This window comes from Myotis brandtii, unplaced genomic scaffold, assembly GCF_000412655.1.
Source record: "Myotis brandtii unplaced genomic scaffold, ASM41265v1 scaffold799, whole genome shotgun sequence".
In the NCBI taxonomy this organism is placed as follows: domain Eukaryota; kingdom Metazoa; phylum Chordata; class Mammalia; order Chiroptera; family Vespertilionidae; genus Myotis; species Myotis brandtii.
Window position 1 is genome coordinate 122336 of NW_005371215.1, and position 16114 is coordinate 138449.

The 16114-nt window shown below is 41.6% G+C and overlaps 1 pseudogene; it reads right to left on the reverse strand.

The window, feature by feature from the left end:
* Positions 1-11462: 11462 nt before the first annotated feature.
* On the reverse strand, positions 11463-12387 carry LOC102257685 (annotated as a pseudogene).
* Positions 12388-16114: the final 3727 nt, after the last annotated feature.

Here is a 16114-nt window from a genome sequence, read left to right on the forward strand (position 1 = left end):
AGACTCAGGAAGCATCAGTGACTGGCTTTGGGGTGAGGCCATTCTCCAAACTTTCCTGGGAACCTGACTGGCACCTCCCTCTCATTGGAGAGCTGATAGAAATTACTGACTTCCAGCAGATCCCACTGTCCTGCCTATGAGTGGATTTGCCCTGCAAGGTTAGGGAAATACAGTCTAACCTGGGTTCTCAAATGTGTCCCAACGTGAACAATTCAGTTCTTGACCAAGTTGTTCAGAGCAACCATGTCTTGAGTGTCAAACAAACTTTGTGCATGATCAAAAGAGTCTTGCAAGACACAAACAAAGGAAAGAATGAGAGTCAAGTATACAGTGCTGTGAATATTTTCACGTAGGTTTTTTTTCCTGTTGTTTGTTTTGCTTTTGTTGTTGGTGAAATGGATGATTAGCGCAATTTTAAAACCTAAAGAGGCCATCAGATGTGCTGATGTTGCTAAGGGCATGAAAGTGCTCACAAAACAAAGACCATAGGCAATTGAAGAGGTACAAAAACTGTTGTTGATTTGGATAAAGAAAAGCAGTTAGCCTGTGACAGCATTTTGGAGGCAATGATATGTGAAAAAGTGAATATTGCACCCCTGGACTGAGTGATAAAAGTGATTCATTTAAGGCTAGTAAGGGGTGGTTCAATAAATTAAGAAAAGAAGTGTTTGTTTCTAGATTATACAGTACTGTAGAAATGGACTCTGTATAATATGGTTAAAACAGGAAATCATTTGGGGATCTGGAACAAAGTAATTTGGTTTACATCATTTCTAATGGAGAAAAAATGGTTTGGTTTTAAAACAATTATCTTGTCAAACAGCCTTCTGGAATAAATTAAGTTTGAGAACCATGGTTACACTGTATTCTGGGAGAGTCTCAGGTGTGTGGCTCTGGGATAGAGGAACACACCCAACATCTTCCCTGAAGTCTGAATGGCACCCCCCCTCATGGGAGATACAGAGGTCCCATCTTCCTGATTTTGCCAAAAGCCCTTTCAGAAACAGTTTTTTCAGTGACTAAATCTGATAGCAAGTGGGGATTAATAGGTGGACAAGGTGGACCCCAAAGTGCCTTGGGATGTTTGCTGACCCACCTTTGAGGCCCACACTGCTATAAAGCTGACCTTGGAGAGCAGCCTGGTCCCTCTGCAGTTAAGCTCAGTGGAGGCAGCCACAAAGGGGGATCACTTCAAGCTTCAAATAGGTTGCCGAGAACCAAATGTGGGCAGCTTCTAACATTGGCTAGCACCAAAGTCCCTACCAGGAGGTCTCGAGTCAACATACAGAATAGTCAGCCTCAGACAAAAATAAGAGAAGGATACACTAAACTCTGCCTAGATGAACTCCACTTTGTTTTTTTATTTCATTATTTTCTTTTTATTGATTTGTTATTATTTTCTCTCTCTCTCTCTTTTTTTCACATCTCTTATTTTTCTCTTTCTTTTTGGTTCTATTTTCTTTCTTTCACTTATTTTTCCTTCTTTTCTTTTTCACTGTTTTTCTTCTTATTCTTTATTCTTATTTTTCCTCTCCCTTCTTTCCTTTCATGTTCTCCCCCCCCCCCCATTTTTTTCTTATTGTATTCTTATAATTTTCTTCGTTTATAATTCTTGTTCACCTTTCTCTTTCTTTTGTAGTTGTTTTTGTTCTTGGGCTCCTTTGTATGTTTTTGTTTTCTTTCTGGTTTTGTTTGATCAGCACCTATAAAACAGCTCACACAATGTGGTTGGGGTTGAGCCTCACAGTCAGGCATTCTGAGGATGGATCTTACCCACAAATGGCCCAACAACAATCAAGACCTAGTTACACAGAAGAGCCCCCAAAACACACACACATAAGGGATATTTCTATAGCATCCAATTCAGGAGATAAAAGAGGCTGCACCACTGGGCCCTACAGGACACTTCCCTTGAAAGACCACCCCATGAAGACTGGGAATCATAGCATTTCTATCTAGTACATAGAAATAAACACAAAGAAACAGCTTATGGAGAAAAGACACAATCCCCAAATGAAATAAAAGGAGGAATCTCCAGAAAAAGAGCTAAATAATTTATCAGACATAGAGTTCAAAGTAATAGTTATAAAGATGCGCAAGGAACTTAGTGAAAACTATAAGGAACATAATGGGAACTACAAGGAACTTAGTGGGAACTGCATCAGCATGAAAAAGGACATAGAAACCATGAATAAGAACCATTCAGAAATGAAGAATACTACCCGGTGAAAGAAATAGACTTACAAGTCCAAAAAGCACGAAAGTGCCAAACAATAGGAACCCAAAGAGGCCGACCCCAAGACACATCATAATTAAAATGGCAAGCTTTAAAGACAAAGAGAGATTCTTAAAAGCAGCAAAAGAAAAGCAGTTAGTTACCAGCAAGGGAGCACCCATATGACTGTCAGTTGAATTCTCAACAGAAAATTTGCTGGCCAGAAGGGAGTAACAAGAAATATTCAAAGTGATGAATAGCAAGGACCTACAACCAATATTATTCTACCCAGCAAAGCGATCATTTTTATTTTATTTTTTTAAAATATATTTTATTGATTTTTCACAGAGAAGAAGGGAGAGGGATAGAGAGCCAGAAACATTGATGAGAGAGATCGATCAGCCGCCTCCTGCAAGCCCCCCAGTGGGAATGTGCCCGCAACCAAGGTACATGCCCTTGACCGGAATCGAAACTGGGACCCCTGAGTCCGCAGGCCGATGCTCTATCCACTGAGCCAAACCGGTTCGGCAAAGAGATCATTTTTAATTGAAGATTGGAGAAAGAGCTTCACAGAAAAGAAAAAGCAAAAGGAGTTCATCACCACCAAACCAGTATTACATGAAATGTTGAAGGGTATTCTTTAAGAAGTGGAAGAAGAAGAGAAAAAAAAGATACAAAATATAAACAATAAAATGGCAATAAATACGTATCTATCAATAAGAATCTAAAAATAAAAACAACAAACATAGAATCTAAAAAAAACTGATGAATAAAATAGAAGCAGAGGTGCATGGGAACATGGAGCAGACTGACGAATCTTAGAGGGAAGGGAGGAGAAGGGAGGAGGAAGACATCAACTAAAGAACTTATATGCATGTATACCTTACCTTTAGACACAGACAGTAGGGTGGTGAAGGCTGGAGGCAGGGCAAGAACCCAGTGGAAGGTAGCAATGGGGGGAGGGGGTGATGGAAAGGAGGGCACCTGTAATACTCTCAACAATAAAGATTTAAAATAAAAGAAATGAAGAGCACCATATGCGACATTAAGAATACACTGAAAGGAATAAAAATTAAGCTGGATGAAGCAGAGAAACAAAAATAAAATAAATTTAAAATAATGAGGATAGTTTAAGGGAAATTTGGGAAAACTTCAAATGTAACAATATACACATCATAGAAGTAGAGAACAAAAGAAAGTGAAAAAAATATAAATCTAGTTTGAAGAAAAAATGATAGAATATTTCCATAACCTGTTAAAGGAAAAATTCACACACGTTCAGGAAGCGCAGAGTCTCAGTTAAGATGAACTCAAGAGAACCATGCAAAGACACATAATATTAAAATGGCAATGGTTCAAGACAGAGTAATAATCATAAAGGCAGCATGAGATAAACAGTTTGTTTCCTACAAAGGAGTTTCCATAAGGCTTTCAGCTGATTTCTCAACAGAAACACTGTGTCAAGAAGTGATTGGCATGACTTATTCAATGTAATGAAAAGTGAGGTTCTGAAATCAACACTACTCTATCCAGCAAGGCTTTCATTAAAAATCAATTATGAAATAAAGAGCTTCCCAGACCAAAAAAAAAAAAGGCTAAAGGAGTTTAACACCACCAAAAAGGCATTGCAAGAAATGTTAAAGGGACTATCTTAATAATGAGAAGAAATAGAGAACCACAGGCATAAAGAATTAATATGGCAATAAATTGGTACCTATCAATAATAACCTTTAGTGTAAATGAATGAAATGCTCAAATCAAAAGACATATGGTAGCTGAATGGGTAAGAAAACATGTCCCAAATATATGCTGTCTACAAGAGACTCAGCTGAGAAAAATATGACTCACACAGAATGAGATTGGTGGGATGAAAAAAGCAAATTTTCCATGCAAATGGAAGTGAAGATAAAGCCTCTAAATAATATTCATTATCTGACAAAATCGACTTCAAAATGAGGGCCATAACAACTGACAAGGAAGGTCACTATATAATACTAAAGGGATTGATACAACAAGAGGATATAACCCTGTTAAACATATATGCACCCAAAATAGGGAAAACCAAATATATAAAAACAACTTCTAAAGGACTTAAAGGAAGAGATCAACAGCTATACAATCATAGTAGGAACTATAACACCCTGATGACATCAGTGGATAGATCTTCTAGACAAAAAATCTAGAAGAAAACAGAGACCTTAAATAACACACTAGAACAAATGGATTTAATTAATTATATTCCACCCAAAGCAGCAAAATGTACATTCTTTTCAAGTGCACATGGGACATTCTCAACAATAGACCACATATTAGAAATCAAAATAAGTCCCTACAAGTTCAAGAGGATTGAAATAATATCAAGCTTCTTTCAGATCACAATGGCATTAAACTAGAGTTGAATTATAAAAAAACACCCCAACCTTCAAACACATGGAGGTTAAATACCATTTTAATAAACAATGAGTGGACTACCAATGAGATCAAGAGAAAAAAAACTTCCTGGAAATAAATGAAAATGGACACACAACAACCCAGAATCTATGGGACCCCGGAAAAGCAGTCCTGAGAGGGAAGTTCATAGCACTACAGGCCTATCTCAAGAACCAAGAAAATTTTCCAATAAGCTATTTTACCCTACAACTTAAAAAAATTAGAAATAAAACAACAAGAAAAGCTCAGAGCAAGTAGAAGAAAGGAAATAATAAAGATCAGAGTGGAAATAAATGACATAGAGAACAAAGAAACAATATAAAGTATCAATGAAACCAAGAGCTGGTTCTTTGAAAAGATAAACAATATCGATGCACTTTTAGCCTGACTATCAAAAAACAAAGAGGGAGGACTCAAATAAATAAAATTAGAAACAGAAGTATTGAAGTGCCATCTGACACCACAGAAAAAAGGATTGTAAAAAAAATACTATGAACAACTACATGCCAACAGGTTGGACAATATGGACAAAATGGGCAAATTCCTAGAAACATACAATTTTCCAAAACTGAATTAGGAAGAATCAGAAAACCTGAATAGGCCAATAACAACTGATTAAATTGAAACAGGAACAAAAAACACACACACAAAAAAAACCTCTCAGGAAACAAAAGCCCTGGGCCAGAGGGCTTAACATGGGAGTTTTACCAAACATTCAAAGAAGAAGTAACACCTACCGACCTCAAACTATTCCAAATACTTTAAGAGGAAGGAAGCCTCCGAAGCTCTTTTTATGAGGCCAGCATTATCATAATTCCAAAATGAGATAAAGACACTGCAAAGAAAGAGAACTACTGGCCAATATCCCTGATGAACATAGATGTTAAAAATCCTCAACAAACTATTGACAAATCAGATTCAGCAACATATTAAAAAGATCATACACCATGGCCACATTGGAATTTTTTCAGGGGTGCAAGGCTTGTACAGTATTCACAAATCAATAAATGTCAAACATCACATAAACAAATAGAAAGACAAAAATTGCAGAATCCTATAAATAGATGCAGAAAAAGCATTTGTTAAAATACAAAACCCAGTTTTGATAAAAACTCTCAGCAAAGTGGGAATAGAGGGATTGTACCTCTATATTACAAAGGTCACATATGACAAAGCTACAGCAAACATCATACTTGAAAGGCAAAAACTAAAACCATTTTCCCTAAGAACCTGCATTAGATAGGGATGTCCACTTCCACAACTCTTATTCAACATAGAACTGGAAGTCCTAGCCACACCAATCAGACAAGAAGAAAACTTAAAATGCATCCAAATTGGAAAGTAGGGAGTAAAACTGTCATTATTCGCAAATGACATGATACTGTCCAAATGGTGATGCTATTTAACTCAGAGTTTCACAGCCTCAGCACTGTTGGCATCTGGGACAAACTGTTCTCTGTGGTGAGGTCTGTCCTGTGAGTTGAAGGTTGTTTACAGCATCCATGCTTCCACCTATCCCTCTCCAGTGTGACAGTCACAAATCTGTCTGGACATAGCTCAATGGCTCTTGGTTGGGGGGTTGGGGGAGGGGCAGGGAAGGGGACCACCCCTGATTAGAACCATAGTTTAAATTTCATAATTTAAACATATTTTAATATCATTGATATGATTGCAATGTAATGATAACGAGTATTAAAAACCATCAAAAGTGTGAGGAGTAGTCACACTATGAATTTTTATGTAGCCACTGAAATAAATACATTAATTAATCAAGCAAACAAACAGCAATCTCTTGCCTCTGGGCTAAGTAGAATGAGCTCTCAGGTGACAACAGGTAAATGTTCCTGGCTTCCATTCTCTGTGACCCTCTCTCTCATACAGAGTCAGCTGGGTTTTGAACTCACCTTGATAAGAGCTATGAGAGGAAGGTCATTGTGGGGAATTCTGAATTCCTCCCTGAATGGTTGATGATTGAGACTAAAGTTCTGTTCACAGGCAAGACAGCAGGAAGGTGTGCAGCATCAGTCCCCAGCCAGAGTTGGGGCTACAAACAAATAAATAACAATGAGCAATAAGCATAACCATACTCCTCCCATGCTAAGTTTACACATGATGAGAGACTGGAGATGAATGGATATTTATAAACCTTTGTACCTGCTCTGCAGGCACATTTTTCTCTTGTTTCTCCAGCCTCCAAGTACACGAATATGATATATCTTTTAGCAAGGAGAGGATTAGGATAGCCAAAGGAACAGGGTAGTTAATCAGCTTACTTTAGGATAGAGGATGAGCCAGGTTCATCCAGGTGGGACTAAGGTAAGCATAGTGGTTCTGTTTATGTTGAAGAGAGAGACAAAAGAATTGGACTCAGAGAGACTTTGTAAATGCTACACTGCTAGCTTGAAGATGGAAGAAGGAACATGAGCCAATTATGCAGGCAGCCAGCAGCTCTGAAAGCATTAGAAAGAAACACATGCTTCCCTGAGCCTCTAGCCCTGCACACCTTTTGTCTCTGGGCTAGGATGATTAGACACAGTGACTCAGGTAAATTTTTTTAGGTTCCATCCTTGCTGACCCTTTTCTGATGTACCTATTGGCCTCCCAGGCTCACCTGGATGAGTCTCTGAGAGGAAGGTCTCCGTGTGGAAGTCTGAATGCTCCCGGGATGGTTGATGATAAGACTGAAGCTCTGTCCCCACATGAGACAGCAGGAAGAAGTGAAGCATCAGTTCCTGAGCCAGCTTAGGAATCAAAAGCAACAGTTATGTCCTGTCCCCCAGCATTGTACAACTGAGGATGGCACAGGGGAGATATCTACAGCTCTCTCTATACCAGCTAATTAGGTGCTATTCCAACTTCTAAGCACATGATTTCCCTATGGGCCTCTGGAATAGGCAGTAATGAAAATTTTCCTAATGTTGCTCTAATCCCAGGTGACCAAGTTGTAAGTCAGTGTATTTAGTTTTTATGACTCCTTGTCTTGATGTCCCCTGCTTTCTAGAGGCCGAAAGACCTACTACCTTATCCCATCCCTGTCTTCCCTTTTTCTTCAAAGTCTGATTAGGGGTGGGAAACAGCTCTGATGTCTCTAGAGAATTGCTATTCTCCTCTTCAATATGGCAGAACTGCACTCCTTTGATATGCAATCCTCGGTACCACACTCTTTGGCTTCCTGACACATTTGTCAAAATAATTAGGGATTTTATACTTATACTAGAAACCCGGTGCACGAATTTCGTGCACTCAAGCGGGAGGTCCCTCAGCCCAGCCTGCGCCCTCTCACAGCCTGGAAGCCCTTGGGGGATGTCGGACTGATGGCTTAGGCCCACTACCCAGGGGGAGCGGGCCTAAGCCGTCAGTTGTACATCCTTAGCGCTGCAGTGGAGGCTGGAGAGGCTCTCGCCACTCCGCTGCACTCACCAGCTGTGAGCTTGGCTCAGGGCTTCTGGCTGAGCAGCACTTCCCCTGTGGGAGTCCACTGACCTCCAGGGTGCTGCTCCTGCATTGAGCGTCTGCCCCCTGGTGGTCAGTGCATGTCATAACGACTGGCTGTTCCACTGTTTGGTCAATTTGCATATTAGTCTTTTATTATATAGGATCACCAGTTAAAAGGTATCCTTTAGAGCCTCACAAAATATTGATTAATTTTCCTCTCCAGTGTGCCTCTGGTGGTTGAGCATTGTCCCATGCACCTATAGGTTGTTGGCATGCCTGTTTGCGGGCTTGATTCCCAGCATGGGTTGTGCAGGAGGCAGCCCATCAATGCTTCTCTCTCATGGATGTTTCTGTTTCTCTTTCTCTCTAAAAATTCAATAAAAACATTTTAAACTATTTATTAATTATAAGAGATACATTTAGATATTTTTTATGTCATATGACCTGAGTTTATCATTTTATAGAAATTGTCTGATTTAATCTTTAGGAAAGTACATTCTATTAGGTAATATTTCTTTTTGAAATGACCATGCAATTTTATTCCCATTCATTCTATTAATGTCAGGCATTACATTGGTTGATTTCTATCTTTTTTAAAAAAATCTTTATTGTTGAAAGTATTACATATGTCCTCTTTTTCCCCATTGACCTCTCCCAACTCTCCCAGGCCCCACCTCCCCCAGGCCTTCACCACCCTATTGTCTGTGTCCATCAGTTATGCATATATGCATATGTGATCATTGGTTGATCTCTTCCCACCTCACCCTCCCCTGCCTTTCCTCTGAAGTTTGACAGTCCATTCAATGCTTCTGTGACTCTGGGTCTATTTTTATTCATCAGTTTATATAGTTCCCGAAATTCCTGGGGATTGAGCCTAAACCAGCAGTCGGACATCCCTCTCAATTCTGGACTGCTACCTCCTAATTGTTCACCTGCCTGTCTGCCTGGTCACCCCTAACTGCCCCCCTCTGCTGGCCTGATCGCCCCTCACTGCCTCTGTGTGCCAACCTGATTGCCCCTAATTGCCCCCTGTTGCCGGTCAGGTCGCCCCCAACAGCTCCCTCCCTGATGGCTTGGTCGCCCCTAACTGCCCCCCCCCCCCCCGCCCCAGCTGGCCTGGTCATCCCTTACTGCCCCTCTTGCTGGCCTGGTCGCCCCATGCAACCTACTGTTCAGTCATTTGGTCATCCCTCACTAACCCCCCTGCCAGCTTGGTCACCCCACACAGACTGCTTGTTCAGTCGTTTGGTTGTCCCTCACTAACCCTCCCTGCCTGCCTGGTCACCCCATGCAGCCTGGTTGTTCAGTCATTTGGTCATCTCTCACTAAACCCCTGCCCGCCTGGTCATAGGCAGCCATCTTGTGAGGGCCAATTTGCATATTACATCTGTATTATATAGGATTATATTCCACAAATGAGTGAGATCTTTTGATATTTATCTTTCTCTGACTGGCTTATTATGCTTAGCATAATGCTCTCCAGATCCATCCATGCTGTTGTAAATGGTAAGAGTTCTTCCTTTTTTACAACTGCGTAGTATTCCATTATATAGATGCATCAAGTTGTTATTTTTTATTGTCTAAAGTTTTACATATGTCTTCTTTGTCCTCAATTGACCCCTTCTACCCCCTCCCCACCCCTTTCCCTGACTGGCCTCCCCCCAGTCATTTCCACCCCCGAGGGCAAGCCCCCACCACCCCTGTGTCTTAGTCCATTGGTTATGGCTAATATGCTGCATACAAGTCCTTTGGTTAAAGTAAACTGGATAAAAAAAAAGTTAACTGGTAAAAATCCTTAAATCATGCTGGTCCTTTCAATTCTTGTTCCATCTTGGGTATCTGGGGTTCTGTGCTATCACTTCCTAAGTCTGTCATGCCCTGCATGAACTCTTGTTTGGACAACTTGCACTGTGTTGCTGCTCTGAACTTCCACGCAATGATCATCACAGAACTGCTGTACGCCATCTATTCCAATTTTATTTTTACCTTGAGGATCGTTGTATCTAGTGCATAGATGTTCTAAGTTCTTCTTGTCCAATGATCCTTTTACACTGTTTCATATATACAATTCAGGATTTGGGGAAAAAATATTGGTCTGTTAGAATATCTAACTTCCAGTCATTTTGGGACAGGCAACTTACTGCTGGTTTTTCATAAAGTAACCCAGGTTATCCTTCTGCAATGACTTAGACTTGATCATGGTGTGTCCTCCAGGCCTCTTCCCTCCTCCTCCAGCTCCAGGGTGAATGGAGGATAGACGGATCCTCTCCCAGGCTCCTGGGCTCCAGTTCATGCACAGTTCAGGGCAGCCCTTGGCACAGCCAAGGAAGCATCTCTGGGCCTGGGAGAAGCTTCACCAAAATTAATAAGGAAACTTATACATGGAAATCCTATTTAACAGTTTATTTTTTTATTTTTACTATTATTTTATTATTGATTTTTTTAGAGAGAGGAAGGGAGACATAGATTCAGTGGTAGACATAGTTAGGTAAATGATAGGTAATAGAAAAGTAGATAGATAGATGATAGATAGATAGATAGATAGATAGATAGATAGATAGAGACAGAAGCATTGATGTGAGAGAGAAACATTGATTGCCTCCTGAATGCACCCCACCAGGGGTGGAACCCACAACCTAGGTATATGCTCTGACCTGGAATCAAACACACAACACTTTTTTGTGCACAGGAGGATGCTCCAACCAACTGAGCCTTTGGGCCAGGTCAATATTCCACACTTTAATGACATTCAGCATGAAAAATATTTTTGTAGAGTAATAAAATGTATGGCTGTTTTTTGCTTCATTATATTTAAGGTCATCTCTGACTCTAACCATATTAGATCACTCTATTTAGTAAATGTATGTATGCATGTAGATGCTTCTTGGAAACCTGTATTGAGTAGTCAATTGTTGCCAGTGGCTAAGGTAGGCATGTGGACACACAGTTGAATAACAGAATGAAGTCTATAAAACCAGGAGACCAGCTATAAAACATACTAGCATGTTAAAGTCTACATTATCAAGAAGAGTTGTGCAGTTAGTGCTATAAAAAATAATGGTGAACATGTAAGTGAAAACTGTGGTCTCAGATGTTCTTCTACAATGCAATTATGTGAATGAATAGTAGCCACGTATAGTTTTGTCCCGAGGGGTAATATAATTCATGACTATTCTTTCAGAAAAACAATAAAAATTATAGTATATGTAATAAGAGAATAAATTATACTAAAGTAATTCATGTTAACTCATGAGATAAATGAGTATTTCCTATTCCTTATGTTCCAAAGGTTGGATTAATTTTGTCAGGCTTCTGACTCTGATGCTTAAAACCTGAATCCCTGGGCAATTCTTCAGCCTAGTAAAGTTGGCCCTTGAAAAGCTTACCTGCCAAAGAATCTTTGCAGGGCCCTCTTTATGTCATTGTTTCTCAGACTGTAGATGAAGGGGTTCAGCATGGGTGTGACCACAGTGTACATCACCGAGGTTGTTGCACTTAATTGTGCACTGTGGGCAGCAGTAGAGCTGAGGTAAACTCCAAGGTTTCTACCATAAAATAAGGAGACAACTGAGAGGTGAGAAGCACAGGTAGAAAATGCTTTATACTTCCCCTGAGCTGATGGGATTCCACATATGGAGGAAAGTATCTTAGAGTAAGAGTAAAGGATCCCAGCAAAGGGGACCACCACCTAACAGCCCAGCTGAAGAATACATTAGAATATTGTTAAGAAAGTTGTCAGAACAGGCAAGTTGGATCACCTGGTTGAGTTCACAGAAAAAGTGGGGGATTTCCAAGTCTGAGCAGAAGGACAGTCTCAACACCATTAAGCTATGTAGCAAGGAAACCATGGCACTCAGGATCCAGGACAGCAGAACCAGCAGTCCACAGAGCTGGGGGTTCATGATGACCATGTAGTGCAGGGGGTGGCAGATGGCCACAAACCGGTCATAGGCCATCACGGTCAGAATAAAGTTGTCCAACACTGCAAAAAGTGTATAAAAATACATCTGTGTAATGCAGCCTTCATAGGTGATAACTTTGCTTTGTGTCTGGATGTTCCATAGCATTTTTGGGATGGTGGTGGAAGTGAAACAGATGTCTACCAAGGACAGGTTGGAGAGGAAGAAGTACATGGGTGTGTGGAGGTGGGAGTCTGAGCTGACGGCCAGGATGATGAGCAGGTTTCCCAACACAGTGACCAGGTACATGGAGAGGAAAAGCCCAAATATGAGGGGCTGTAGTTCCAGTGCCTGTGAAAGTCCCAGGAGAAGAAATTCTGAAATTTGTGTACCATTGCCTGGTTCCATGTGTTGGAGGTGACTACAAAAGAAAAAAGATAGAAAAAAATGAATAACTAATTTTCACATTAGCAAGCATTAGTAACAGAATAAATGACACATTTATATTTTAGAGTCAGGAAAATAATCTCCATTTTTGTTGTGTGATCTGGTTCCCATTAATGTTTCTCTATTGGCATTTTTCATTAGAATTTCCTTTTCTTCAAACGTAATGTATACTGTTTTTTTACTGAGGATATCTTTCATGCATTTGAAAAATATATATTGACTGTAGGCCATGTTTTAGCTCTGTTCAGAGTATGGGATGCTTTAAAACTAAAGTTTACAAACTAATGATGCAGCAATAATATAATCAAATAAAAATAATATATCTGATGGTGGAGATGCTATAAAGAAAAGTAAATCACATTAACTGTAGAGAGTGGATAGAGGGTGTTCCTTTTTATAGAGTTTAGCCAAGACTTGCCATCGGCTGACACTTTAACACAAACCTCAATGAAGACTGAGCGAGAGACTAAGAGGAAAATTGTTTCCCAGGAAGAAGGAACAGCCAGTACAAAGGCCCTGAGGAAGATGGTCACTCATTAGCTTCCCTTGAGTAAGGGCATTTTATGTTAAAAACACACATGAAGTAGAAAAGAAGTTTTAATTAGATTTGGAGATATTCCCCCCCCCCCCCCCAAGCTGGTACAGGAAAGCCTCACTGCATAAATGTAAACTGACTGTGATGTCTCTGTGGCATTAAGATTTAAGGTACAATGGGTGACCTTTATTTCTCCATTGACATAATTATAGTGACTTTTTTCTCAGCACCCTATATCTTTGCCTAGAATTTGGTCAGTCCTCAATTTATATTTCCTAAATGCATGCCAGAATTGCTCCTTAAAAGTAAAGAATGCATGACCACTGGGAGAAAAGGCTGAGTGTGGGGTAGGAATTCCTGCCAATTGTTCCGATAGAGAAAGTAAATGGGTAACAAATCCAAGAATATATGCAGCCCTGCCAATAATAAAGTAATTAATTCAAAGTAAAACTATTTAGTATCCTCTTCAGACTCATTAAATACCTTTTTTTCATGTGAATACCCAGCATGAGAGAAGATACTGCAATGAATGTCTCACAAATCGCTATTGCAAGGGACCAACTCCCTGACTGGTCAGGATCTTTTCAATAAACACAAAACATGCTCAAATGCACACAATATTTGAAATTTAATACAAACACTCTCACTCCACTGCACTCTTCTTCCCACCTAATTTTCTATTACCTTCTTGCTAAAAATAAATCGCAGATATGTTTTCATTTTACTGCAATCATTTTATGCATCTCACTCATTCTACAATGTCATCCAACTGGACTCTCATTCTTATCACTTTATTGTCAACTATGGTCCTTATAATTACAAGTTAATTCTTTAACCCAAAATGCCAACACAGTGAGCTCTTATCTCTGATCTAGATTGTTTGGGCTCTCAGGTGACTCAGGTTAAAATTCTCAGGTTCCATCCTCACTGACCTTTTCCTGACGTACCTGCTGGGCTCCCAGACTCACCTGGATGGGTCTCTGAGAGGAAGGTCTCCGTGTGGAAGTCTGAATTGCTCCCAGGATGGTTGATGAGGAGACTGAAGCTCTGCCCCACATGAGACAGCAGGAAGGAGTGAAGCATCAGTCCCTGAGCCAGCTTAGGAATCAAAAGCAACAGCCATGCCCTGTCCCCCAGTATTGTACAAGCTGAGGACTGCACAGGGGAGATATTTACAGCTCTCTCTATACCTGCTCATCAGGCACATTTCCCTTGTGTTATTCCAACTTCTAAGCACATGGTTTTCCTTTGGGCCTCTGGAATAAACAGAACAAGATGTCCCTAATGATTCTCTAATCCCAGGTGACCAGGTTGTAAGTCAAGAGTACTTAGTTTTTATGTCTCCTTCTCTTGAGCTTTCCTGCTTTCTACAGATCGAAACTCCTACTACCCTACCCCATTCCTGACTTCTCTTTTTCTTCAAAGTCTGATTTGGGAGGACACTGACCTTATATCTCTGGAAAATTGCTATTCTCCTTTTCAATATGGCAGAACTCGTCTAGTTTGATATGCAATCCAGGGCACCACTCTCTTTGGGTTCCTGACACATTTGTCAAAATAATGAGAAATTTTATACTTATATCACCAGTTAAGAGCTGTCATTTACAGCCTCATAAAATATTTATTAATTTCCCTGGCCAGTGTACCTCAGGTGGTTGAGCATCGTCCCATGTACCTATAGGTTGTTGGTTCAATTCCTGGTAAGGGCACATGCCCAGGTTGCAGGCACGATCCCCAGGAGGGGTTGTGCAGTAGCCAGCCCATCAATACTTCTCTGTCATGGATGTTTCTCTCTCTTAAAAAAAATCAATAAAATATATTAAAATATTTATTAATTATAAGAGATACATTTAGATATTTTTATGCCACATGACCAGAGCTTATCATTTTATAGGAATTGTCTCATTTAATTATTAGAAAAATCCATTCTATGAGGTAGTCCAATCTAATAAAAGAGAAACATGCAAATTGACCACACCTCCACTATGCCCCCAAGCCATGCCCACCAGCCAATCAGAGCGACTACATGCAAATTAACCCAACCAAGATGGCAGCCGGAAGCCATGGAGCTGGAGCAAGCAGGAGGCTTGGTTGCCCCGGCGATGGAGGAAGTCAAGCTTCCCGCCTGCCCTGGCTGGCTGTGGCCTCCCCTCAAGGCAACAAAGTTTCAATTATAGAAGATAAATAAATCCCAGATACCTGCTTCCAGCCAGCCTCCACTGGGAGCTTGGGTGGCTGGGGGCTGTGGCCAGCCTGCAAACAGCCCTCAGCCCCTCACCCAGGATGGCCACACCCTCATGGGGTGAGGGTCCCCGCTGGAGGGCTTGTCCAGCCTGCAAACAGCCATCAACCCCTCATCCAGGCTGGCCAGGCACCCCAGGGGAGACCCCCACCCTGAAGGGGCTGTGGCAAGCCTGCAAACAGCCATCAGGCCCTCACCCAGGCTGGCCAGGCACCCCAGCAGGGACCCCTCTCCCTGAAGGGGGTGTGGCCAGCCTGAAAATGGCCCTCAGCCCCTCACCCAGGCTGGCCAGTTACTCCAGCGGGGACTCCCACCCTGAAGGGGTTGTGGCCAGTCTGAAAACTGCCATCAGCCACTCACCCAGGCTGGCCAGGCACTCCAGTGGAACCCCCACCCTGATCCGGGACACCCTTCAGGGCAAACCAGCCAGCCCCCACCCATGCACCAGGCCTCTATCCTATATAATAAAAAGGTAATATGTAAATTGACCCTAACAGCAGAACGACTGGGAATGACTGGTCACTATGACACACACTGACCACCAGGGGGTAGACTCTCAATGCAGAAGCTGCCCCCTGGTGGTCAGTGTGCTCCCACAGGGAGAGCTCTGCTCAGCCACAAGCCAGGCTGAGGGCTGCCAGCACAGAGGTGGGGGCGGGAGCCTCTCCCGCTTCCTCAGCAGCCCTAAGGATGTCTGATTGCAGCTTAGGCCTGCTCCCCGCTGGCAAGTGGACATCCCCTGAGGGCTCCCGGGCTGCTAGAGGAACGTCTGACTGCCAGTTTAGGCCCTATCTCCTGGGGAGGAGGTGGACATCCCCCAAGGGGTCCCAGACTGCGAGAGGGCACAGGCCGGGCTAAGGGACACCCCCCCCCCCAGTGCACAAATTTTTGTGCACCGGGCCTCTAGTATT